The sequence below is a fragment of the Cynocephalus volans genome, chromosome 9 (genome assembly GCF_027409185.1).
Source record: "Cynocephalus volans isolate mCynVol1 chromosome 9, mCynVol1.pri, whole genome shotgun sequence".
In the NCBI taxonomy this organism is placed as follows: Eukaryota; Metazoa; Chordata; class Mammalia; order Dermoptera; family Cynocephalidae; genus Cynocephalus; species Cynocephalus volans.
In genome coordinates, this window is record NC_084468.1 from 107,891,224 (window position 1) to 107,916,498 (window position 25,275).

Sequence of the window (25,275 nt, forward strand, 5' to 3'; positions counted from 1 at the left end):
CTGTCCGTGGGCATTTTCATCCACTTTCATGGCCTCAGTTCTCAGTCATGGTTCAGCACTTGCTTTAGCTTAGACTTTTACTCTGACCTCTTCAGCTGTCTACTTAGATGTCTCAAAGGCACTTAAAGTTCAGCATATCCTAAATCTAAGTTTTGCTGTGTTTTATATGTACATATATTAAATTATTTAATCTTCTTAACAACTTTGTAAGGTAAATTCTGTTGTCATACCTGATCCTACACATGAGAAACTAATGAGACACAGACAGGTTAACAAACCTAACCAAGGTTACAGAGTTGATTACTGGTGTACTGTTCTGTAAGTTTTGAGAAACGCCTAGAATTGTGTAACCACTACCACAATCACAATACAAAATTTATTACTCAAACATTTTTTCACGTTGCCATTTTCTTTCTACCCATGGCAACTACTGATCTGTTTCTTAGTTTTGCCATTTCCCAGATGTCATATAAATGAACTCATGCAGTATGTAATCTTTTGAGTATGGCCTCTTTTACTTAACAAGTTTTTGAGATTGACCTATGTGTGTATCAATAGTTCGTTCCTTTTCTATTGTTGGGTAGTATTCCACTTTATGGATACACTACAGTTTATTTATCCATACAGCTGTTGAAGGATGTTTTTGGTTGTTTCTGGTCTTTACTGTGAAGAGTGCTGCTATTAACATACGCAGAGAGGTTTTTGTTTTAAGTTTTCCTATCTCCAGGATCATTTTAAGAGTGAGACTACTGAGAATAAGAATAAGAAACTGCCATATTGCTTTCCAGATTGTTTGAACTTTGTTGCATTCCCATCAACAATACATGAGACTTCCAGGTGCTTTTCACACTTGCTAGCAGTTGCTATTGTCAGTTTTTGTTTTTTAAATTTTAACAACTGTATTAGGTATGTAGTGTTATCTTATTGTGGTGTTAATTTACATTTCTCTAATGACTGATGTCAAGCATCTTTTCATGTGTTCATTTGCCATTTGAATGTTTTCTTTGGTGAAATGTTTTAAGTAGTTTTGAATGATTTTTACTTTTTAAAGTGTTGTTTGTTTTCTTTTATTCTTTATGTATTCTGGATAGAAATCCTTTATCTAGTATATTGCAAATATCTTCTCTCAGTCTGTAGCTTATCTTTTCTTTCTTATATTTCACAGAACAAAAGTTTTTAATCTTGGAAAAGTCTACTTCTCCCCCCTGTGCCCTTTTAAAATCAATTCTTTGCTTAAACCAAGGTCATGAGTAATGTCTCTTATGGTTTTTGTAATTGTTATTTTTTGTGGTAAAAAATGCATAACATAAAATATACCATATTTACTGTTTCTAAGTGTACAGTTCAACGGTATTAAGTATATTCACATTGTTGTGCAACCAATCTTTAGAACTTTTTCATCTTGGAAAACTAAAAATCTGTACCCAGTAAACAATTCTCCATTGTTTCCTCTACCCAGCCCCTGTGGCCACCATTCTACTTTCTGTTTCTATGAATGCTACTATTCTAGATGCGTCATAAATGTGGAATAATACAGGATGTGTCTTTTTGTGACTGGTGTATTTCACAGTTTAGCATAGTGCTCCCAAGATTTATCCATGTTGTCCATATATCTGAATTTCTTTGTTTTTAAGGCTGAGTAATATTCCATTGTATGTAAATACCACATTTTGTTTATCTGTTCATCCGCAGATGGACACTTAGGTTACTTCCACCTCTTGGCTTATTGTGAAGAGTGCTTCTATGAACATGGTGTGCATGTATCTCTTTGAGATCCTGTCAGTTCCTTTGCAAACCAGAAGTGAAATCGCTAGATGACATGGTAGTTCTATTTTTAATTTTTTGAGGAATTGCCATACTGTTTTCCACAGTGCTGCACCATTCTACATTCCCAACAACATTGTATGAGGTTTCGGTTTCTTTAATTCTTTCTAACACTTACTATTTTCTGGGATTTTTTTTGTTCTTGTTTTTTATTTTTTTTAATTTTAATTTTTGGATGTAGTATTCTACTAAGTGTGAGGTGTTACTTCATTGTGGTTTTTATCTGCATTTCTCTAATGATTAGTGATTTTTGTATCTTTCCACATGCTTGTTGGCCTTCCCCCCCCAGCTTTATTGAAATATGAGTGACAATTAAAATTGTATATATTGTAGTGTCTAGATATATGTATGCATTGTGGAGTGATTACCACAATCAAGCTAATTATATCATATACCTCACCTAGTTACCTTTTGTGTATGTTTGTGATAAGAACACTTGGGATCTACTCTTTTAGCAAATTTCAAGCATATAATACATTATTATTAACTCTAGTCACCATGTTGTATATTAGGTCTCCAGTACTTATTCATCTTATAGCTGAAGGTTTGTACCCTTTGAAAAATATCTCTCATTTTCCCCCATCCTCATAACCTGGTAACCTCCATTGTACTTTCTGTTATTATGAGTTTAAGTTTGCCTTTTTAGATTCCACATATAAGGGAGATCATGCAGTATTTGTCTTCCTATGTCTGGCTTATTTCACTTGGCATGATGTCCTCAAGGTTCATGCATGTTGCAAATGGAAAGATATTTTTCTTTTTAAAGGCTGAATCATATTCCATTTTGTGTGTGTGTACTCGTGTGAGTATATATATTATACGTGTATTATATATATGTATATGTGCACACTATATTTTCAGTATCCATTCATCAGTTGATGGACACTTGTTTCTGTATCTTGGCTATTGTGGAAAATAATGCAGTGGACATGGGAGTGCAGATATTCTCTTAATTGGCCTTTTGTATATCATCTCTGAAGAAATATCTATACAAGTTCTTTGCCCATTTTTTAGTTGTGTTGTTTGTTTTTGTTGTTGTTGAGTTGTAGGAGTTCTATATTCTGGATATTAACCCCTTGTCAAATATATGATTTGCAGATATTTTCTCCCATTTCATAGGTTGCCTTTTCACTCTGTTTATTGTGTCCTTTGAGGCACAGAGTTTTTAATTTTTTTTTTTTTTTTTTTTTTTTTTTTTAAAAGATGACCGGTAAGGGGATCTTAACCCTTGACTTGGTGTTGTCAGCACCACGCTCAGCCAGTGAGCGAACCGGCCATCCGTATATGGGATCCGAACCCGGGGCCTTGGTGTTATCAGCACCGCACTCTCCCGAGTGAGCCACGGGCCGGCCCAGAGTTTTTAATTTTGATCTAGTCCAGTTTGTCTGTTTTTACTTTGTTCCCTGTACTTTTGGTGTTATATGAAGGAAGTCATTGCCAAATCCAATCTCAAGAAGCTTTCCTTCTATGTTTTTTTTTGGACAGTTATTGTTTTGGGTATTACGTTTAGGTCTTTGTTTTATTTTGAGTTAATTTTTTGTATTTGGTGTAAGTTAAGAATCCAATTTCTTTTTTTTTGCTTGTCTGTTTGCATGTGTATACCTAATTTTTCCAGCTCTGTTTGTTGAGAAGATTCCTCTGTGTTTTTGTAAACATTTTATGGTTTTGCATTTCACATTTAGAGCCGTTACCCAATTTTGAGTTAAATTTTATCCAATGTGAATTATAAATAGATGTCCATTTTTGCAAGTGGTTGCCCAATTATTCCAGCACTTAAAAGACAGTCTTTTCCCCATTGAATTGTCTGTACCCCTGTGTCATAAATCCTTAGTAACATATTTGCATGGGCCATTTCTGGATCTTTTGTTTTGTTTCATTGATCTACCTATTCTTTCATCAAACCATGCCGTCTTGATCATAGTAGCTTTATAGTAGGAACTAAAATGAGGTAAACGTGTATTCTCCCACTTTGTTCTTCATTTTCAAAATTTGTTTTAGCTATTCTTCATTTGCCTTTCTATTTAAAGTTTGGAGTCAGATTGTTGATATCATTTGAATCTGTAGATCAATTTGGGAAGAATTTACAACTAAACAGTATTGAATCTCCAGTCATGAACATTGTCTGTCCATTTACTTAGGTGTTCTTTTATTTCAGTGTATTGTAGTTTGCAGCATAAAGACCGTGAACATGTTTTAAGTTTATACTTAATTTCTTTTTTGAGATATTATATATGGTATTGTTTATTTCGGTTTGGGTTTTCAGTTGTTTATTGCTAATGTGTAGAAATATAACTTTTTTGTATGTTGACTAGCTTTGCTATGCTCACTTACTGGTTCAAGGAGTTATTTTGTAGATTTTGTGGTATTTAGGTACTCACTAATTGGTTTGAGGAGTTATTTTGTAGATTTTTTGATATTTATGTACTCAGTCACATCTCTGTGTACTCTGTGAATGAAGACAATTTTATTTCTTCATTTCTAGTCTGTATGCTTTTTATTTTTTCTTGACTTATTGCCCTGCCTAGGAGTTAAAGTACCTAGGTTGAATAGAAGTGGTTAGGGTGACATCTTTGCCTTGTTCCTGATCTTAGGGAGAAGGTATTTAGTGTTTTACCATTTAGTAAGATGATAGCTTACGTATTTTTGTAGAAGCCCTTTAACAGATTGAAGAAGTTCCCTTCTATTCCTAGCTTGCTCAGAGTTTTTAATCATAAATGGATTTTGAATTTTGTCAAATGCTTTTTCTGCAATTACCGATATAATCATGGAATTTTTCTTTTTTAAACTGTTAAAATCTTAGATTACATTGGTTGATTTTGAAATATTGAACCAGTCTTGCATTTGCAGGATAAACCTTGCTTTATCAGTCATTTCATATACATTCATACATATATAGACACATATATTCACATAGGTACATTAAATTTGATAATGTTTTGTTGAGGATTTTTCTACTAAATGCTCATGATAGGTATTTGTATATAGTTGTCTTTTATTGTACTTTGTGTGGTTTTGTATCAGAGTAATACTCATTTAAAAAAATGAGATGAAAAGCAATCTCATTTCTTCTAGTTATGGGAAGACATTAGGTAGAATTAATATTATTTCTTTCTTAAATGTTTGGTAGAATTCTTCATTGATGCCATTTGGGTCTGGAGTTTACTTTGTTTTTTTTGTTTTTTTGTTTTTTAAACTATGAATTCAATACCTGTAATAAATAATGGACTATTCTGGTTATCTATTTGTCACTCAATAAGTTTTGTTAGTTTGGGTTTTTTTTAGGGAATTTAGTTTATTTCATTTAAGTTGTCAAATTTATACCCATAGAGTTGTTCATCCTGATTTTTCTGTATTGCTTTTTTTTTTGCTTTTAATTTTACTGATCTCTGTTCTTGTATTTTTTTTCTGCTTCCTTTAGGTGTATTTTGCTTTACTTATTCTTATTGCATATGGTAAACATAGATTATTGACTGGAAACCTTTTCTAAATGCTATTGATTTCTCTCTAAGCACTACTTTACCTTCATTTTACAAGTTCTTTGATATGTTTTATTTTATTTTAATTTAGTTCAAGTATTTTCTAATTTTCCCCAAGACTTCCTATTTGATTGATGGATTATTAGGAAATATGTTGTTTAATCTCCAAATATTTGGGGATTTTCCAGACATCTTAGTGTTTTTTTTACTACTAGTTTAATTGTTATAGTCAGAGAACATGCATTGCATGATTTCAGCTATTTTAAATTTGTTAGGGTTTGTTTTACGATCCACGATGTGGCCTCATACTGTTGAATGTTCTTTGTGCTCTTTAACAGAATGTATCTGCTGTTGAGTATAGTGTTCTGTAGAGGCCATTTAGGTCACTTTGGTTGATTGTGCTGTTCACGTCATCTGTATCCTAGCTGAGTTTCTATTTTGTCTAATGATTCCTGAGAGAGAAATGTTATAGTCTGTAAGTATGAAGGCATGTCAAAAAATTAGTGGAAGAATAGAATTGAGAGATAATATGAATCTTTCCATGAACTTTTTGAAGTACCCTTGCATAATTGTGGATTTATTCTCATCACTTTCACTTCATCTATGTTCAAGCTCTCTTCTTAGGTACTTCAAATGTATCATGTATTGCATCCTCTATATTCCTCGTAGTTTTCGTAGTTTTTCATATTCTGATTTTTAATTTTCTCAGATGTTATCATAGTCACTCTGCTTTTCTTTTGCTGGTATTTGCATGGTATCTTTTTCCATATGTATTATTTTATTTCAGTTGAGTTTCTTGTAGATAACATTTAATTTGGTTTTGTTTGTTAGAAAATCTAAGAATTTCAGGTTTTTTAATTGGAGTGTTTATACCATTTGTATTTAGTGTAATTGTCCTTATTTTTGAGTTTATATCTGAGACTTTGCTTGTTTGTTGTTTGTCCCTCTGTTTTTTATTTTATTTTCCTTTTTCTGCTTTCTTTTGCATTAGAATATTTTTCATTACTTCATTTTAATTCATCTATTAGGGTTTTTTAAAAAAATGTTTATTTGTGTTTTTTATTAGTTACTCTAACAATTACAGTATTCTCACCTAATTTTTCAGGGTCTACTTTGAGTTAGTATTTTATCACTTGAAATGTAGAAACCTTACAACTGTTTAGATAAAGAAGGTAGGGAGAATAGATATTCTGTGATAGCTAGGTGTCTGCCACAGAAGGCGATGTTAATTTTTCTTATATTAAGTTTTTAGCCCCCGCTTCTCTGTGCTTAATCTTTTTTGTACCAACTATTATTCACCCTTTAATCATTTGTTTTCTATTACTTTCAGCCTGTAGTGTACAAGTATGTGGGAAAAAGCTTTATATACATGCCTCCCTTCTTGCGATATTTCCTAAACTCAATATGAAATTATTGATATAGATGAGAAAACTGAGGGGCAAAAAGGTTTAATTGCCCCAAGTCACACAGCTAACAAGTGGCAGAGCTGGGTTTTGTACTCTGGCAGTTTGGCTTCAGAGTTTGCACATTTGACCCCAGTGCTACTGCCTGTATTTTTCTTTTGATAATAGTAATGTTTATGACAAATCTGTTAATCTCGAATCTTTAAATATGTGGCTTCTCAATTTACACATTCTTATATGTTTGGGTGTTCAGATTTCATTGTAAAAGTGTACTGTATTTTCTCATTCTTATGGTATCTTCAGTACCTCTTAAAATAACTCTTCAGCTTATTCCAGCAATTTTTAACTTTGTTGCATTTGTGGAACTTCTTTTGGGATCAAAACATTTTGTGATTCCCACATAATTGCAGTTAAATTTTTTAAATGTAATTAAAAAAATAGTTTATGGAAAATGTGCTGATTTGAAGTATGTAGCAATTTAAAACAATTTATTTTTGTAGTCATAACAGCATACACATATATTTGAAAACTAACAGCATATATATGTACAAAGCATATTATTATTCATTTTTTAGATACTTGGTATTTATATAGGTCTCCAAGCCCAAGAGTCTACAACTCACAGACTAAGAATCATACTTTAAACTACTAGTGAATAATAACAAAAGTAAGAGTTACATTTTTCCTAAGATACTATAGTTAAATAGATTCAAATTTAGAAACAAATATATGTATATATAAATTTAAAATTGAAGAACTCTAATTTTTAATCAACCTCAGACCTTACCATTGATATGGAAATACTCTTTATATTATCTACCTAAAGTGTTCTTATTAACCATGTGGTGTTAACAAGTATAATTTTGGAATTTTTAATAGCTATCTCTTTGTTCTGCAACTTTGATTATTTTATAGCCCTACTCAAATGGGAAAATAAACAAATGTTGTAAATATTATAACAAACAAAACTTGATGCCTATGAACCAAATTATTTTTAGGAATATACAGTGAAAATATCTAAAAAGCCTTTGAATTTGGGATTTCCTTTCCCAATCTTGTTCCTAATGAACTAGTACTCAAAGGTCATTCAAAAAGATTCATTAAAACCAGTGGTGAAATAATTTTGAACCGACTTCCTTTAACCAGCCTCTATTTTTTTTTTCTTTTTTTTTTTTTTTTAAGCCTTGGGCACAACAATCTTTTATCTTTCTTTTTTCTTTCTGGAACCAGATAAGTTTTAAAGATTTGACAAAATGAGCACTAATATTTGAAAGTTAAACTTGATTCATCTGACAGAATTGTGATTCAGAAAAGCTGGAGATAAAAGTATAAATTCTAGTTTTATAAATGTAGTAATAAAGAATATACTTCATTGGTAATTTAATCTTCATATTAGAGAATTAAGATACTTGATAGGTTTCAAGGTATCAGATTAATAAAACAACACCTGGGTTGATATAGTGGTACTTAATCATTATGAAGGAGTGAATAGCCATTATGAAGTGAACTTTTATCTTTAAGTTAAAACTTGTTACATTTTGTGTTTTACAAAAATTGGCATATCATTATACTACCTGTAGGCCATAAATAGGAGCAATTTGAGAACAATTTATTTTGTGAATGGTTACTAATTTTCTGAATCATTTAAGTTCCACATTGCATTAAATTTTATAAGCCTATTATTTAATATGAACATTTTCCTGTTTTCAAATGAGATCCATTGCTTTTCAGCTGTAGTAGAGGAATGGGTTTCCAGGATAAAACAAATAGTTTAAAACACATTGCCCACAGAGATATAAATAGCTATCTAGTAGAGATGAGGCCAGAGTTGGGGAGCTCATTCTCCCTTCTTTTCAAAATAAAGCAAAGCATAAAATAAAGAAATTTTTCCTTTTCATTACCATTAAGATTTGTATGTCAAAATAATAGCCTCACTCTGTCAGACCTGTGTTGACTATCCACTAGAACATTACAGAAAATCACAGATGGCTTGTTTAGGTTCCTGAAGAGCCCCTATGAATAGGCAAATATCAACTGACCCATCATTGCCAGATCAAGGAATTTACCCCCCCACCCCGCCTTTTTTTTTTTGGCATACTGTAGTTCATGAAGACTAACATTTTGGTAACTTTCAGGAAAAGAAATACTGCATTATCTTTCCTTTCTTTCCTTCGGTCCACATTATACAAACCGATCAAACCTGTTTACAGAACATCCAGAATTTAGTTGACTAATTGACAGGTAGGAAATTAAGCTGTTAATACAAGAGGATGACTCAGTGAGGAAATCCGTCTTTTGTCAACCGTGCTTATATTGTTATTTTTTTAAATATTGAATCTGCTTTCAGTTTTAGTGGTTGTGGGAGTGTTAGGTGTACATGGTTTAATGGATTTTGTGCTTAAAATTCTGGTTTTACTCTTTTGCTTACAATTCACCATCACAATAGAAAGTAATGCAAATGGTCTTCTAAATGATTGATATAGGATGATGGATTAGGCTTATTTACTGAGTCAGTGCTGCACACCTGTTCTGTGTCATAACACCTTCCTCACAGGATGGGTTTAGAAAAAAAAAAAGCCATCCTTTCTTGCTATGTCAGAGGCATTATAAATCTCTAGATTGAAAAATGCTGAGTTAAATTTGGTTCTTAAAGCTATAAGATTAACCCTTTGGATACCTGCTGGGGTTTTTTTTGACCGGTAATGGGATTGTAACCCTTGACTTGGTGTTGTCTGCACCACGCTCAGCCAGTGAGCGCACCGGCCATCCCTATGTAAGATCCGAACCCATGGCCTCAGTGCTGCCAGCTCCGCACTCTCCCAAGTGAGCCACGGGGCCAGTCCCCTGCTGGTTTTTAAAGTGGATTGCTGATGACCACATTGCTCTATGTGTATTTCCTTTTTTAAAAAACTTCAGTAAGATATTAATACTGGTATTCATGGTAATAAGAAGAATAACATTATGTAACGTTCTTCTCCTAATATGAAATTTTCTCAAATCTAAAATTTTACATTTACATTCACCAAAGTAACACATATAGGATGAAAAAGATTTTACTTGTTAGTTGGTACATGAACATTTGAGCCTGCATTGCACATAAGTCAACAGTGTCATGAGCCAACTAATAAATGCTAATGTCATTTTAGACTATGTTAATCATAGCATCTAGATTGAGATATAGTGACTTCGGTAATTTGCCACAGACTTCACACCATTCTTGAAGCCGTTAATTTAGGACTGTCAGTGTTAATCTCCCAACAACTGAAAAACTGAGAGCAGCATGAAAAATATTTCTGTACATAATACCGGATGAGATAGCTGCTTTTCCTTTGTTCTTCCCTTGAAAATAATCAGTATTATAAATGGTTCTTAAATAATTTAAAGCCGGGCTTGAGGGGCCGGCCTGTGGCTCACTCGGGAGAGTGCGGTGCTGATAAAGCCGGGCTTGAATTCTAGTGATATGAGACTCCATTTATTCATCTGTAAAATAGGAATAAATATTTCCTTCACAGAAATGTTGGAGGATTATGTAAGGTAATACATAAATGAATTAATTCGCTTTGAGCCTGTTATAAAGTGAGCCCTTGACACACAGTAACAGTGGTTACTACTTTCTCCAGGGTGGAAAAAAATAGAAATATCATGCATAAACACCTGAAACTCTTCATTTTTAACAAGGGATTCTGCATTTTCATTTTGCAGTTGGTCTTACAAATTATGTAGCCAGTCTTGATCTTGAGAACTGATTGTTTCACTGGGAGAGGGAAAACAAGAATATATTTCTTGAGAAAAATAAATATTTCTGTTTTGAGATATATTCAGTTTAAGGTACTTAAAACATTAAATAGTGATTGGATCCTTAGCTAAGCTGGGCTGATAGTACAGACTTAAGACTCAGCATTTTGGTGGTAATTGAAGCCGTTGGAACGGGTACAGACTTTCAGTTATAAAATGAGTAAGTTCTAGAGATCTACGTACAGCACAGTGACTGAAAATTTTTTTTTAATTAAAAAAAGTTTGAGAATCACTGCCTAATCATCCAGTTCAATTCCCTTTCCTTCATATGGCAAAACTTTGTCCTAATCAATATAATTGTCTTCATTTTTTACAAATACAGCTGATGAGGTTGAGTGCTGATAAAATCTCGACAAAATTTTCTCTATCCTCATGTAGATCCCTTGTCCAGCAAGATTAATAGGAAAAAGACTGAACATGTTCAGAAAGCAAAAGAAAATTATGTAGGTGGAGGAGTCTGAAGATTCAGAAGAAAGAGACCATATTAAATTAGAGTTTGTACACATCTGACAGGAATCTGGGGTCATTGTGAAAAGGGGCACAGAACTTGTGTCCTCCCTGTGAACAATTACCCTACACATGAAAAATATGAAAAAAATAAAATAAAACCAGGGAAGTTTACAATAAAATCTGAATTAAGGCTTCCTAAACCAAATTTCTAGTGGTTTTCAGTCTCTTATTCAGATTGCTTTTACTGGCCTTGGAAGGGATTTCCTTGCATCTTTTATGAGGAACAGCATTTATTCCCAGATAAGTTTCAGGCATTTGGAATATTTCTTTTCTCAGAAGCAGTGAATGGGGAAGCTATAGCACATACGGTATGCTGTTTCCATGGCTCTTCCAATCTTAGCTTCTGCTCTCTACTGACTTCTAAACCCCAGAAATAAAGCACCGTCCTCTGTTTCCACCTCTTAAATAAATTCCATTGTTTGGATTATAGCCTCAGACAGGTATTAGGTGAGGGAATGGAGAGAGGTAACAAAAGTTCTAGCTGCTGTTGTAAGCATTTCCCCACAGTAGGGAATGACCTTCCACTTTATGGTGAGCAAAAGTCTGTGCGGGGTGTGTAGATGGAAGAATCCAGAGATTTTTTTTTTTATTTCTGGATGTCATCTAAGCTTTGACTTAATGATTTTAACACTCATATTCTGTTAGATTAACCTCAAATGGATTTATTGAAACTTTAAAATTAAGTAATGCTAAAACTAAAAATAAATAAATTAGAGTTTGTAAGCTTGTTGATATCAAGAAGTTAAGAGATTTCCCGTCTAATGGATTTTATTTGCTGTGTGACAGAGGAGACTAGATCAACTGCCGAGAATAAGAAAGGAGAATGGCCAGATTAGGGATCTGAGGAGAATGAAGAAACTTGGAATAACTTTTGAGGAGATGAAAAAACTATCCAGGGAAATAAGAAGAATGCTAGGCAAGGTTAAGGGTCTATATGTGGTTGGAAAAAATTTTGCTGAGATTTTCCCTTTCATTACTCTTCTCTTTTAACAAATTCATTCAGTAACTTTATTTTAACTCAATTAACTGTTCCTTTAAAAATTGACTGCACTTTGTATTTGGACCTGCACATATATTCACATATTTTCTAATCCCATAGATGTTGTTTATTAATAGACTGGGGAGAATCAGCTCTTCATTTTCCCTGGAAATTTCCAATATAAGCTCTAAAAAAATAAACCTGCCATATATGCATATTTGTATATGCATGTACCTTTGTTTATAGAAAAAAAGGAATATATGTATATATGTTCAAATGTTAAAATGGTTATTTATCTATAAAAGTGATTGTATGTACATATTTTCTTCTGATTTCTAAGTTTTCTTCAGTGAACATGCTTTTCTCTTGAAATTATTTTTAAGAGTATAATAAAGATATTTTGTATATAAATAAAATATCTTGATAATATCTTAAACTAAGTCTTCTGATCTAAATTTTCTACCATTTCCTAGCACCATAACTAGATATATGTAGCAGGTCTCAATTCCATGATGAGTCAAGACAAATTAAACAGTCATTGGACAATGAAGAACTCATTCAGATGAAATAAATGGCCTTTCCCTTAAATGCCCGTAGATGACCTATTTCTACATAAGCATATTATTTTTCAGAGCATACTTAGCAGGCTTCAACTTACTATGATTGTGCCCACTAATGATAAAAACTATAAGGACCTGCATGTATGCAGTAAAATCTTTTACCAACACAACTAAAAATATATGGCAAATTTATTCTGTGATAGTAAGTAAACCAAGGGTTATTGGTTCTGAGTATTATAATTAATTCTACAATTCTTATATATGTTATACCAAAAATTAGAGCTAGTATGATAGTTAAGAAAAATATTAATCTTATAGTCATAAAAATTAATTTATGTGAATATTGAGGTTTTGAGAATGTTTTGTTGTTGAATCTTCTATCCTCCTTTTTATACCTAAACCAAACTACAAATAGGGGCTAGTATTGGTTTTAATAATAATATGTTTAATCAAGTTGCTTTGAAAATAAAACCTCTTATTACTATTAAGAAGTACTTCTTAATGGTACTTTAATCTGTTCAAGTCAAGAAAGTGCATTTTATAAATATATTTTTCTCAGAAATTAAACTGTGTTCTGTTTTCACAGCCAAAAGGAGACAAATTAACTCCTTTCTAATTAATTTGCCAAGATGTACTGTGAAGTTAGTATCCCCTTTCTACAAATGAAAAGACTGAGGGATAGAAAATGTTAAGCATTTTGCCGAGAGGCGAGCAATAAACAAAATGGTAGAAGATCTCAAGGACAGTCTAGGCCTGTGGGATTGACAGTTTTTCCAGTTGCTCTCGGGATTACTATAATCATTCTGTTTTTATTATACTGCCTTATAGACATGATGGAAACTTTGGAAAGAGCACATTCTCATAATTATTTAGCTCTGTATATTTGTTGGTTTCATTTACTTTTTAATGTTCTTTCTAATGGATATTTTCTGTCTTGCTCAGAAAAGTTCAGTTAATGTAAGGATAAACTATGTAAATTATCTAATTCAACTTATTCACATGCTGTAAGTAATATAGTAATGCAAACTATGATCTCTCTGGCTTTAGTTCTGTTATAATCTGAGCTCAGATTATAGTTTTATATTCTATGTCCTGCTCTGATTGCCAGATGCAAGGGAAGCCAGTAAATAACAGTAATAACCAGAGAGATCCCATCTTTAGTTTAAAAAGAACAGTGCCTTGTAAGTGGAACTGTTTGTTATAAACCACTCAGTAATTATAATGCCCCTTAATTACAGAGGGGTATTTTCTCTCCTTTTTTTTTTTTAACCTGTCTTAAGTGTTAGATCTGATTAAAAGCAGAAGCATTTCTCTCAATAAGCAGAAAATAAAAATTTGTTTTTATAGTCAGTTTTTGAAACAAAAGAAAGCTCCACTGGGATGAAAGTATGTCCACATAGAACCTGTTGTGTAAGATTTTGAGGCTCAGAGACTTGAACACTGTTTCTTCATTATTTATTAAAATTGATCGATGCTAGTTTATGAATAGTTCTGAATGTCCTTGTATTCTTTTAAATATATAATTTTAAAAAATCTATCAGTTTTGATTTTTCACATCAGCAGAAGGACTTGTGGAAAAGTGGAACTAGCTTTGAAAATGTGTCTAAAACAGATATTTTCCCATGAGAATAATTTATTTTCTCGTCCTCTCATTCTGTCATAGAATATACTGTTTAGAGGGTTCACTTAGCATTTAATGCATATGGCTTTACATTGCTATTTATCTTTTTTGTTTATCTCTAAATCAGAAGTTTGTAAAAGGCAGAGATTCACTCTGTTACTTGTGGCATTCCTAATGCCTGTATATTACATAGAGCTAATTTTTAACAAATCATTAATAAAGTAGTATTCTCACTATTTGTCTTACCTGTTTTACAATTTGCAGAATAATTTTATCTGGCCACTCTGATAGAGCATATATATGTCAGCTCTTTTACTCAGCTGCCCAGTTCTTTAGTGGAACTGAAGCAATGGATAAGTCAGGGAAGAGGAACATACAGAGTGAGATAAAAGACCTGGGAGCCTTAAAGGTGACTGCAGTTTCTTCATTTAACCTTGTAAATGACATAAGGAGTTAATCAAATAAAAGTCATTGATTATACAACAAATTGAGCAGTTGGTGATACTGTACACCTAATAATAGCAGGAAATCATGCACTGTCAATCTGTTAATATATCAAGCACTTCACATTATCTCTTTTACAAGAGAAGGATCTGAAGCTTAGGGAGTTTAAAAACGTGCACAGATTTAATAGTAGTGGATGCATTAGTGTTAATTTTGTTTGAATCCAAAGCCAATGACTTTAGCAATTTCCAAACAATAATAATAGCAACAAAATGAAAAATGTTAGTACCATTCCTTGAGAGTTCACTGTGTACATACATGTCCATATTATCTCATTAAATCTTCCCAACAATTCTCCTTCAAGTATCTTCTCATTTTATAGGAAATAAATCCCCAGTGAGGCATTTGATCCCCATTGAGGGTTATCCATTTGTTATACTGGTTTAAATAATAATATATCTATTTGAGAGTACAATTCTAATGGCTAATTGAACTACTAAATTTTTAATGTAATTAGCAATAATTTAATTTCAATATATTCTATATGTTATTTCTTTTTTTATTTTTTTCTTAATTTTATTTTGTCGATATACAATGTGGTTGATTATTGTGGCCCTTTACCGAACCCCTCCCCCCTCCTCCCTCTCCCCCCTCCCACCCAACAGTGTCCTTTCTGTTTGCTTGTCGAATCAACCTCAAGGAATTGTAGTTGTTATGTCATCTTCCCCCCCCCCCCCGGCTTTTTTTGTGTGTGTGTGAATTTATTTATTTATTTTTAGCTCCCACCAGTAAGTGAGAACATGTGGTATTTCTCTTTCTGTGCCTGACTTGTTTCACTTAATATAATTCTCTCAAGGTCCATCCATGTTGTTGCAAATGGCAGTATTTCATTCATTTTTATAGTCGAGTAGTATTGCATTGTATAGATATACCACATTTTCCGTATCCACTCATCCGATGGTGGACATTTGTGCTGGTTCCAACTCTTGGCTATTGTAAAGAGTGCTGCGATGAACATTGGGGAACAGGTATACCTTAGTCTTGATGATTTCCATTCCTCTGGGTATATTCCCAGCAGTGGGATAGCTGGGTCATATGGCAGATCTATCTGCAATTGTTTGAGGAACCTCCATACCATTTTCCATAGAGGCTGCACCATTTTGCAGTCCCACCAACAATGTATGAGAGTTCCTTTTTCTCCGCAACCTCTCCCGCATTTATCATTCAGTCTTTTGGATTTTAGCCATCCTAACTGGGGTGAGATGGTATCTCAGTGTAGTTTTGATTTGCATTTCCCGGATTCTGAGTGATGTTGAGCATTTTTTCATATGTCTGTTGGCCATTTGTATATCTTCCTTAGAGAAATGCCTACTGAGCTCTTTTGCCCATTTTTTAATTGGGTTGCTTGTTTTTTTCTTGTAAAGTTGAGTTCCTTGTATATTCTGGATATTAATGCTTTGTCAGATGTATATTTTGCAAATATTTTCTCCCACTCTGTTGGTTGTCTTTTAACTCTGTTAATTATTTCTTTTGCTATGCAGAAGCTCTCTAGTTTGATATAATCCCATTTGTTTATTTTTCCTTTGGTTGCCCGTGCTTTTGGAGTTGTATTCATAAAGTCTGTGTCCAGTCCTATTTCCTGAAGTGTCTCTCCTATGTTTTCTTTAAGAAGTTTTTCCTATATGTTATTTCTTGGTCCTTGGATTTTTTTTCCCCTCTTTGGAGGTTGCATGGGAATTAATTTTAATGATTTATAGCAATAGTTCAGGGCATCTTAGACAGGTCATAGTCTAGAAAATGTACAGTAAATTTTTATTTGTAATGCACTTTTAACGTCTAGAATCTCGTTAAGATAAATGTCAACAGAAAAAGATTTGTTTGCTATCTTTTTTATTTTCATTTGTAAAATGAAGAAAATGTTCCTGCTAAATTACAAAGTAACCGGGATTTCTGGTTTGAAAAAAATCATGTGATAGTTACTGAGTGTTGGAACTTTACATGTTTTATAATATTGTTAATTGTTCCAACAGCATTCAGAAACCCTAGTGTTTATGAGTATGACCTTCTTTATAGATTCCCATGGTCCCTCATAACTCCAGGTCCTAGAATAAACAAATAAGGTTTTACATAATAAAAATTGAAGTAGAAATTTAAAATATGACCCGTAGCATGCAGTGTGAGCTTGCCCAAAGTATGAGTACTTCCTGCTAGTGCATGAATTTTTAGAATGCTATTGCTAATTGTTTAAGCAGTTCACAGTCTAGTTAGAAATAATTTCGGGGAAAATCAGTTCAATATCAAAGAAGAGAAATAAAAATAGAGAAAATTTACTCAATTTTAGAACCAGGAAATGTTAGACCTTAGAGATGATCTTAGCCTACCTCCCAACTAGGGAAGTGGAGATAGCTTTCTCATATAGAAGAAAGATAAATAACATCTTATGATAAACTTGATCTTGTTTTATTGATAGTGTATATTCATGTTACATTTTCAGTCTTCTGTTATCTTGATTGTAACACTTAAATGCTGTATGATCAATCTCACAGCAGTTAATTTCTTTAAACCGGGAGATTTTACATCTAGAGTGTGCATGGTATAGGAATGATAGTTTAAGGAAATCCATTTCTGGATCTTCAGTGCCTAAAACTGATTTGCCTGAAAATCCATTTGTGATAAAGGTGGAGGTTTCTCATCTTTAAACTCCTCTTTAATAACCTCTGAGGCACCAAACAAGAGGGCAACTGGGAAATATAAGTAATAGATTTGAGAAAGTAGATGATTGAATCACCAGTTTTTTAAGTGTGGTATGGATATCATAACAATTACTATTTGCCTTTTTCCATCTCATTTTCTCAGTAGTTATAGTGAAGAAGGACTTTTGGTTGCCATCTGTTTGTCTCCTTTCCTGATATATAACACAGATTTCAAACAATATTACAGGATGTTATTGGAACAAAGTTTCTTCTATTGTCATTTATTTATATGAACAAGATCTTGCTCTACTTTATTCCACAATTTTTTTTTAAAGTTGAAGTGAATTTTAAAAGAATACAACTATAGCAATAAGTAATAGTCTCCCATGCTTACAAGTAGTCCTGGTGAGGTGAGGCGAGGGGGACTGATGAGATAATTCTATTTGTCTCATTAAGAAATTAATTTCCAATGAACTTTTTCATTTTATACTTAATAATATTTCACTAAATCTTTAATATATTTATACAATTGTATATAAATGTGATGCTTATTCAATACAGAAGAAATTTAACACTTGGAACCTTTGTTCAGGTGAGTGAAATTTTTTTAAAAAGTCAATGTATACACGTATTTTTGTTTCTTAGAATTATTACACAATTATCAGTGAAAGAAGGAAATTCTATTGGAGTAGTGAAATGGAAGTACAAATTCAAGGAGAAAAAAAAAGCAATATAAAATTTCTCAAAGCTAGTTTTTAAGTGGATGGTAGTGTTAAATCACTGTAGATTTAAATCTATTGAATACATTGAAAAGAGTTGATGAAAAGGTTTCATTTTAAAATCTCAGTATTTACAGTGAAATTACACCTTTTACAACTATTTAAAAACGAGTACATGTGAGGAGGCAAAAATCTCAATTTTCTTTTTTTAGTACATACATACAGTTTCTTTTTAGCTCTACTAAGAACTACTTGTGCACAGTGATTGAGACCAAAACTCTACATTTTTGGAGAAAGTTGGGGGAGTAAAGAGGGAGAGAAATGCTTTTAAAATTGAACAATGAAACTTGTCTGGGTAGTGGTGAAGAGAGTGGGTAGTTATATAATGACCTTTGGAAGCAGATCAGCCAGAAAGGTGAAAGGTGAAAGGAATCAGATTGCAGATATAGCAAAGGATGATGGAGATGGTTCCTAGCCAACCTGTAGCAACTGCCTTATAATATTTTAATATGTGCCATTAGCTGTTTCTCTTGATTTCTTCAGCTTTCCATCAAAATGACTGACTTGTAAATAGAGTTAAGTGAACTGGGTAATTAGAATTGAGTGAACTGGTCCATGATACCACTACAGCCTTTTCTAATCCATTGGATATTTCCAAAGTGGAATGGGAGGCCAGCAGTGTTTCTTTGGTTATCAATAAGAGATATCCACCTTGGCAAAAATTTGCCACATGATAGAACTGAAGTCAGCACCGAACACACATGCACACACACTGTTTGAAGCACTGGTTTTGTACATTTTACCTAAATTATAACAGAGATGTCACTTATTCTTAGTGAAGAAATTAGAAAAGTTACATGCTTAGAAATAGGGAAATAGAGAATCAGGTAATTAAAGTGAGGTGGAAATAAAACTAGATAAGATGAATCTTTGCTGCAGCTCTTAGTGAAATTCTCAGAGAATGAATTGAATCATCTAATTCATAAAATTTACAATAGGCCAATGGAATAAAAAAGAAATGAATACAGAAAGGATATTGTGAAAGAGAAATTACAGAGAAATTGTAAAAAAATAAAGGTCTGGGAACAGAAAATAAAATGAGAAATGGTGGTAGGATATGTATAATAAAACAAACAAAATAAAGACTGAAATTTTTCCTCTGCTTCAATTAATACTTTCCGATTATATAACTAATAGTTAAGAAAATTAAAAGTTGTATGTTTGTCTAAGTCAGTGGATCCAGGGTATGTATCTGAGAAGTATTGAGGTACATCAAAATATACAAATGTTGTCCTTCATAGGATCCTGATCTGACTTAATGACCTTAAACAATGCTTCTCCCACCTATCCCCTCCCCTCCACCACAAAACCCACTGGATTTTGCAGATGGTAATGTGTTGTTTATGTAATATGTGATTTTTAGGTGATATGATATTCATCATATAGCAAACATTTAAAAATTTTAAATTTCCTAAATATTATTTTAGGAAATAGTTTGTAAAACGCTCTTTAAAGCAAAATAAAAAAATCTTTTTCCAAACTAATATTATACTTAATGGTGAAAAAATAGAAGCTTATCTGCTATGATAAGAACAAGACAAAAATGTACTCTCTCACCACTCCTTTTCTTTCTTTTTTTAAATGTTATTCTTTTATTCAAAACTTTTCTGAAATGGTAATCAATTCTTGGTAAATGTTCCCAACAGTAACATCATTCATAGTCTTTGAATCACCAGTAAAACTCCTGTTATCAATATGCACTTAAAATTATAAATTATAGCTCTTCATGAATCATAAAGTCAGTCTTATTTCAAAATAGTGAATGGTGTCAACAATACTCTTGTGAAGATTTTTTTTCTTCCAAACTTATTAAGGGCAAGCATCTGACGACTTTATTGTCTTCTAGTGTAGTAGTATGAGGGCATTTATGTATTGAAATGCATAATATTTCATTACAAATTAATTTCATTCCTCCTTTATATTAGTATAAAGGTAGCAGACTGACTCTTTTTTAAATCGTGTATATAGGTATGTTATATATGAATTTCATTTCAGGATACTGGGTGTGATAGATGTTACAAATTTACAATGTTATATTTAAAAGGGTGTGCTAAGTCTGATATAGTTGAGAACCACAATCTTAGACTAAACTCTGTAAGGGCAGGAAATACCTTACGATTACTTAAAGCAGCCTGCACCAATTAAGCTCTGAATATCTAATTTCACCCCTGTTGCAGTTTCTGTTTACACTTACCCAGAAACCTCTATTTGCTCCTCCATTCTGGCAATTTAAATTTTGATCTAGTCACCACTCCTTTTCAACATCATACTGGAAGCTGTAGCTAATACAATAAAATGGAAAAGGAAATAAAAGGTATATAGATTGGGAAGTAAGAAATCTGTCTTTGTTCACAGATGATGGTATCTGTGTAGAAAATCTGAATGAACTGACAAAAAAAAAAGTACTGGAACTAATAAGCAATTATAGCAAGGTTACAGGATGTAAGATTAATATACAGAAGATAGGCACTTTCCTGTGTGTCAGCAATGAACAAAGGGAATTTGAAATTAAAAACACATTAACATCTACATTAGCACTGCCAAAAGTGAAATACTTAGTTTACCTAACAAAATATGTACAAGATCTGTATGAGGAAAACTATAAAACTCTGATGAAAGAAATCAAAGAGAGCATAAATAAATGGAGAGATATTCCATGTTCATGAACAGGAAGACTAAATATTGTCAATTTGTCAGTTCTTCCCAACTTCATCTATAGAGTCAATGCCATCCCAATCAAAATTCCAGCAAACTGTTTTGTGGATATCAACAAACTTATTCTAAAGTTTGTATGGAGCAGCAGAAGACCCAAAATAGCCAGTTTCATATTGAAGAACAAAGTTGGAGGACTGATATTATTCACCTTTAATACTTACTATAAAACTAGTATATGCCATTCTAGGGAAAAAAAAAACCCATGGAGACAGTTAAAAAAAAAAAAAAATCAGTGTTTACCAGGGTTTAGTGAAAAAGGAGAGGTAAATAGAGTACTGAGGTTGGTAGTGCACATTGTTATAACACCAAGGTCAAGTGTTTGGATCCCCGTACTGGCCAGTCACTCCTCCCAAACTATATATATATATAGCACAAAGGATTTTTAGGGTAGTGAACCTATTCTGAATGTTAGTATAATAACTGATACATGTCATTGTACAGTGATCAATAGAACAGAACAGAGAGCCAAGAAATAGATCCACATAAATACAGCTAACTGATCTTTGTCAAAGGAGCAAAGGCAATACAATGTAGCAAAGATAGTCTTTTCAAGAAATGGTACTGGATCAACTGGATGTACACATGTAAAAGATGAATGTAGACATAAGCTACTGATCTTACTTAATGACCTTAAGTCACAAAAATTAACTCAAAATGGACCATAGACCTAAATGTAAAATACAAAACTATAAAAAATGCAGAATATAACAGGAAAAAGCATAGATGACCTTGGGTACAGAGATGACTTTTTGGATATAGCACCAAAGGCACCATCCATGATAGAACTGATAAGCTGGACTTTATTAAAATTAAAATTTTCTTCTCTGTGAAGGACAACACTAAGAGAATGAGAAGACAAGCCATAGACTGGAAGAAAATATATGCAAAAGATACAAATGATAGTGGACTATTATCCAAAATATGTAAAGAAAACTCTTGAAATTCAGCAATAAGAAAACAAATAACCTGATTAAGAAATGGGCCAGGGTTAGCCGGACCAGACACCAAAAACTAAAAAAAAAAGGCCAAAGACCTTAACAGACACTTCACCAAAGATGATATACAAGACTGCAAATAAAAATGAAAAGATGCTTCACATTGTATGCCATAAGTGAAGTGCAAATTAGAACAATAATGAGATACCACTACATACCTATTAGAAAGGCCAAAATCCAGAACTGATGGCACCAAGTGCTGGTGAGGATGTAGAGCAACAGAAACCCTCATTCACTACGGGAAGGAATACAGAGTGGCACAGCCACTTTGGAAGACAGCTGGCAGTTCCTTACAAAACTAAACATACTCTTAGCATATGATCCAACAATCATGTTCCTTGGTGTTTACCGGAAGGAGATGAAAACATATGTCCACACAAAAACCTGCACATGGATTTTTATAGCAGCTTTATTCATAATTGCCAAAACTTGGAAGCAACCAAGATGTCCTTCAGCAGGTGAATGTGTTAATAAACTGTGGTACATCCAGACAATGGACTATTATTCAGCATTAAAAAGAAATGAACTATCAAGTTATGAAAATGTATGAAGGGTATCTTAAATGCATATTACTAAATAAAATAACTCAATCTGAAAAGGCTACATTATTGTATAATTCCAACTATATGACATTCAGGAAAAGGCAAAACTGGAAACAATAAAAAGATGAGTGGTTACAGAGGAGAATGGGATGAATAGGCAGAGTACAGAGGATTTTTAGGGTAGTGAAACTATTCTGTGTGATACTATACAGAATATGATGGATTCCTTTATACAAAATTATACTTTTATCCAAACCCATAGACTGTACAACACCAACAGAGAGCCCTCATATAAACTGTGGACTTTAAATGACAGTAATGTATCAATGTAGGTTAGTCAGTTGTGAGAAATATATCACTGGTGGAGGATGTTGATAATAGGGGATGCTGTGCATATGTGACGCAAGGGGATATATAGGAGATCTCTGTTATTTCCTCTTAATTCAGCTGTGAACCTAAAACTCCAAAAAAAAATGAAGTCTTTAAAAAAAAGTTTTTTGCTAGAATAAATTTGATACTACTCATTTAACTGAGTTGCAAGAAAATTTGAATGAAGAAATATAGTAGCCATTTAAAATATGTAATACCCATCATTTCTTAAGGAGAAGTGGGTGATGGTAGCTGGAATATAACATTTATTGAATACTTAGTATCTTTATGTCATACCCTATCCTAAATATTTTACATATATTTAATTATTTAATCTTCATAATAACAACCACATATGCATCTTACTAGCAAAGAAGGGTCCCCAATTTTTCTCCTGTTTTCTTTTATCATTATTTATTAGTTTTTAAATTGTCTGAGTGGGCAGTTGAGCTGTGTAGCAGCTTCCTTTTTTGCTCGTCTGTATGTCTGGCTCATCCAGGACATTTTCTCGAACTACCTTGGAGCTCTTCCACGTGGCCTTTCTACAGCATGGGCTTCTCACAGCATGGCAACAGGTTCTAAGGTGGTATGTTTCAAGCCCTGAAAATAAAAACCTGCAGATTTCTGAAGGCCCCAATATGAAGTTATACTGTGTCACTTTGCCAATTCTTTTGTCCTGTGTTTTGGCAAAGCATCTCACAAGGCTAGCCCAGATTGAGTGGGAGGAGAAATAGCTTCAGCCTCTTGATAGGAGGAGTAGGAAAACTTTTGTACCCCCTTTTAGCCCACCACAGGTATTATGATAGCTTCCTATGTTACTATTATTGTGAAATTCTGTTTGTGAGGGCTATTCATCAATTTTACTTGTACTAAATGAACCTATTTCAAAAATTTCTTGCCAATGACAATTTTTTTAAAGGAATATCTGATAGATGAGATTTCAGTCCTGGGACAAAGGAAAGAGAGAGAAAGATAGGGAGATTGGATGTGCTTGTGCACAGAGTTTTTATTGTGCATGACTCTTTTCTCAGTCTCAGCATTCAAGTAGATCACTCCAAAGAGTATAAGGTAGAGAAAAATTTAAGATATTTTGTCCAAATTCTTCCAAGAAGTCAAAAGCTTCTATTTTACAGACAGAGACAGACAGGATAGTATTGTTTGTAAAATCATTTAATATATGTGTATACATTTATTTATTGTTTATATCTGTTTCTGTTTAGTTTTATCATAGTAATACCCGCTCACATTTTTAAAAGTCAAGAAGAACTACAAGGTAAAAAAGAAAACAGGAAACTCCTTCACTTTTCTCCTCATTCTCAAGTTTCTACTCTCCAAGATGACCTACTCTCTACTCTTAAGTTTTTTTCTCCCATTTACCTTTGTGGTTCTAAAATACCAGGTTTATACTCTTCTTCAAAGCGGAACCAAATGACAATTGTAGATCTCAAAAATACAAAATCCAAAATGAACATTCAGTGAATGAGTTTAACAACAGATTAGACACTGCAGAAGAAAAATCAGTGAATATATCAACCTGTTGTCAAGTAAACCTATTCAAACTGAAGCACAGAGAGAAAAAGGCAAATAACAAAAACACAGAAAACCACACACACACACAAACAAACCAAAAAACCCAGAGTTTCAGTGACCTGTGGGACAATAATAGGATATAACATAGGTGAAATTGTATTCCTTGGGGGTGAGGTGGGAAGAGGTTCAAAGATTATATTTAAAGAAATAATGGCCAAAATTTGTTCAGATATGATTAAAAAAAAACCCAACTGAACAGATAACAGAAATTCTAAGAGGAGGCAGATAAGCAAGCACAAATAAAACCAAGCAAGGTAAGTACAATAAAAACCATATAAGGGCACATCCTAATGTAATTGCTGAAAACGTGTTAAATACATGGGAACAAAGGTAGAAATTATCACTAACTTCATGGCAGAAACAGTGCAAGTCAGCATACAGTGGAATGCTCTCTTTAAAGTATTACTGAAAGAAAAAACAGCATAGAATTCTCAATCCAACAAAAATATCTTTTAAATATGAAAGTGTAGTAAAAACATTTTCAGATCAACTGAAGTTGAGAGAATTTGTTGTTAGCAAACTTCACCTGCAGCAAATTATAAAGCTCTTGAGGCTGAAGAAAATGATACTTGATGGAAGCTTGAAAGGATGGAGAGTGTTAGATATTGTAAATATGAGTCAACATACAGGAGCACCGTTGTTTCTCATTTTCTTAAATTCTTTTAAAGGCAAAACTGATAATAGTATATTAGAGAGTTCTGTAATATTTATCAAATTGAAATATATGACAATATTACCGCAAGTGACAAGAGAAAGGAAAAATGGAAACATACTCCTATAAGGTTCTTTATTAAACATGAAGTGGTAAAGTAATATTTGTAGGTAGGCCAACAATTTGAAGTAATGGAGATTGTATCTAGCTCCCAGAACAGTTGCATTCACATCTAAAGTGATACTGCCCTATACATGTTACCAAACTATGATAACTGCCCATGGTGAGAGGTTGAGAGTGAAAACCCTCTGAATTTAAGGACTGAAAA

At 32.9% G+C, this 25,275-nt stretch overlaps 1 protein-coding gene and 1 non-coding gene across 3 annotated transcripts in view; both read left to right on the forward strand.

Annotated features, from left to right (window-relative positions):
• Nucleotides 1-25,275, forward strand: part of AFG2A (AFG2 AAA ATPase homolog A) — a 362,485-nt gene that overhangs the window by 169,899 nt on the left and 167,311 nt on the right. The window lies entirely within an intron of this gene.
• On the forward strand, nt 10,949-11,079 carry LOC134386719 (small nucleolar RNA SNORA11). Its single transcript, XR_010024541.1, has one exon. It is a non-coding gene; the product is annotated as a small nucleolar RNA SNORA11 (small nucleolar RNA).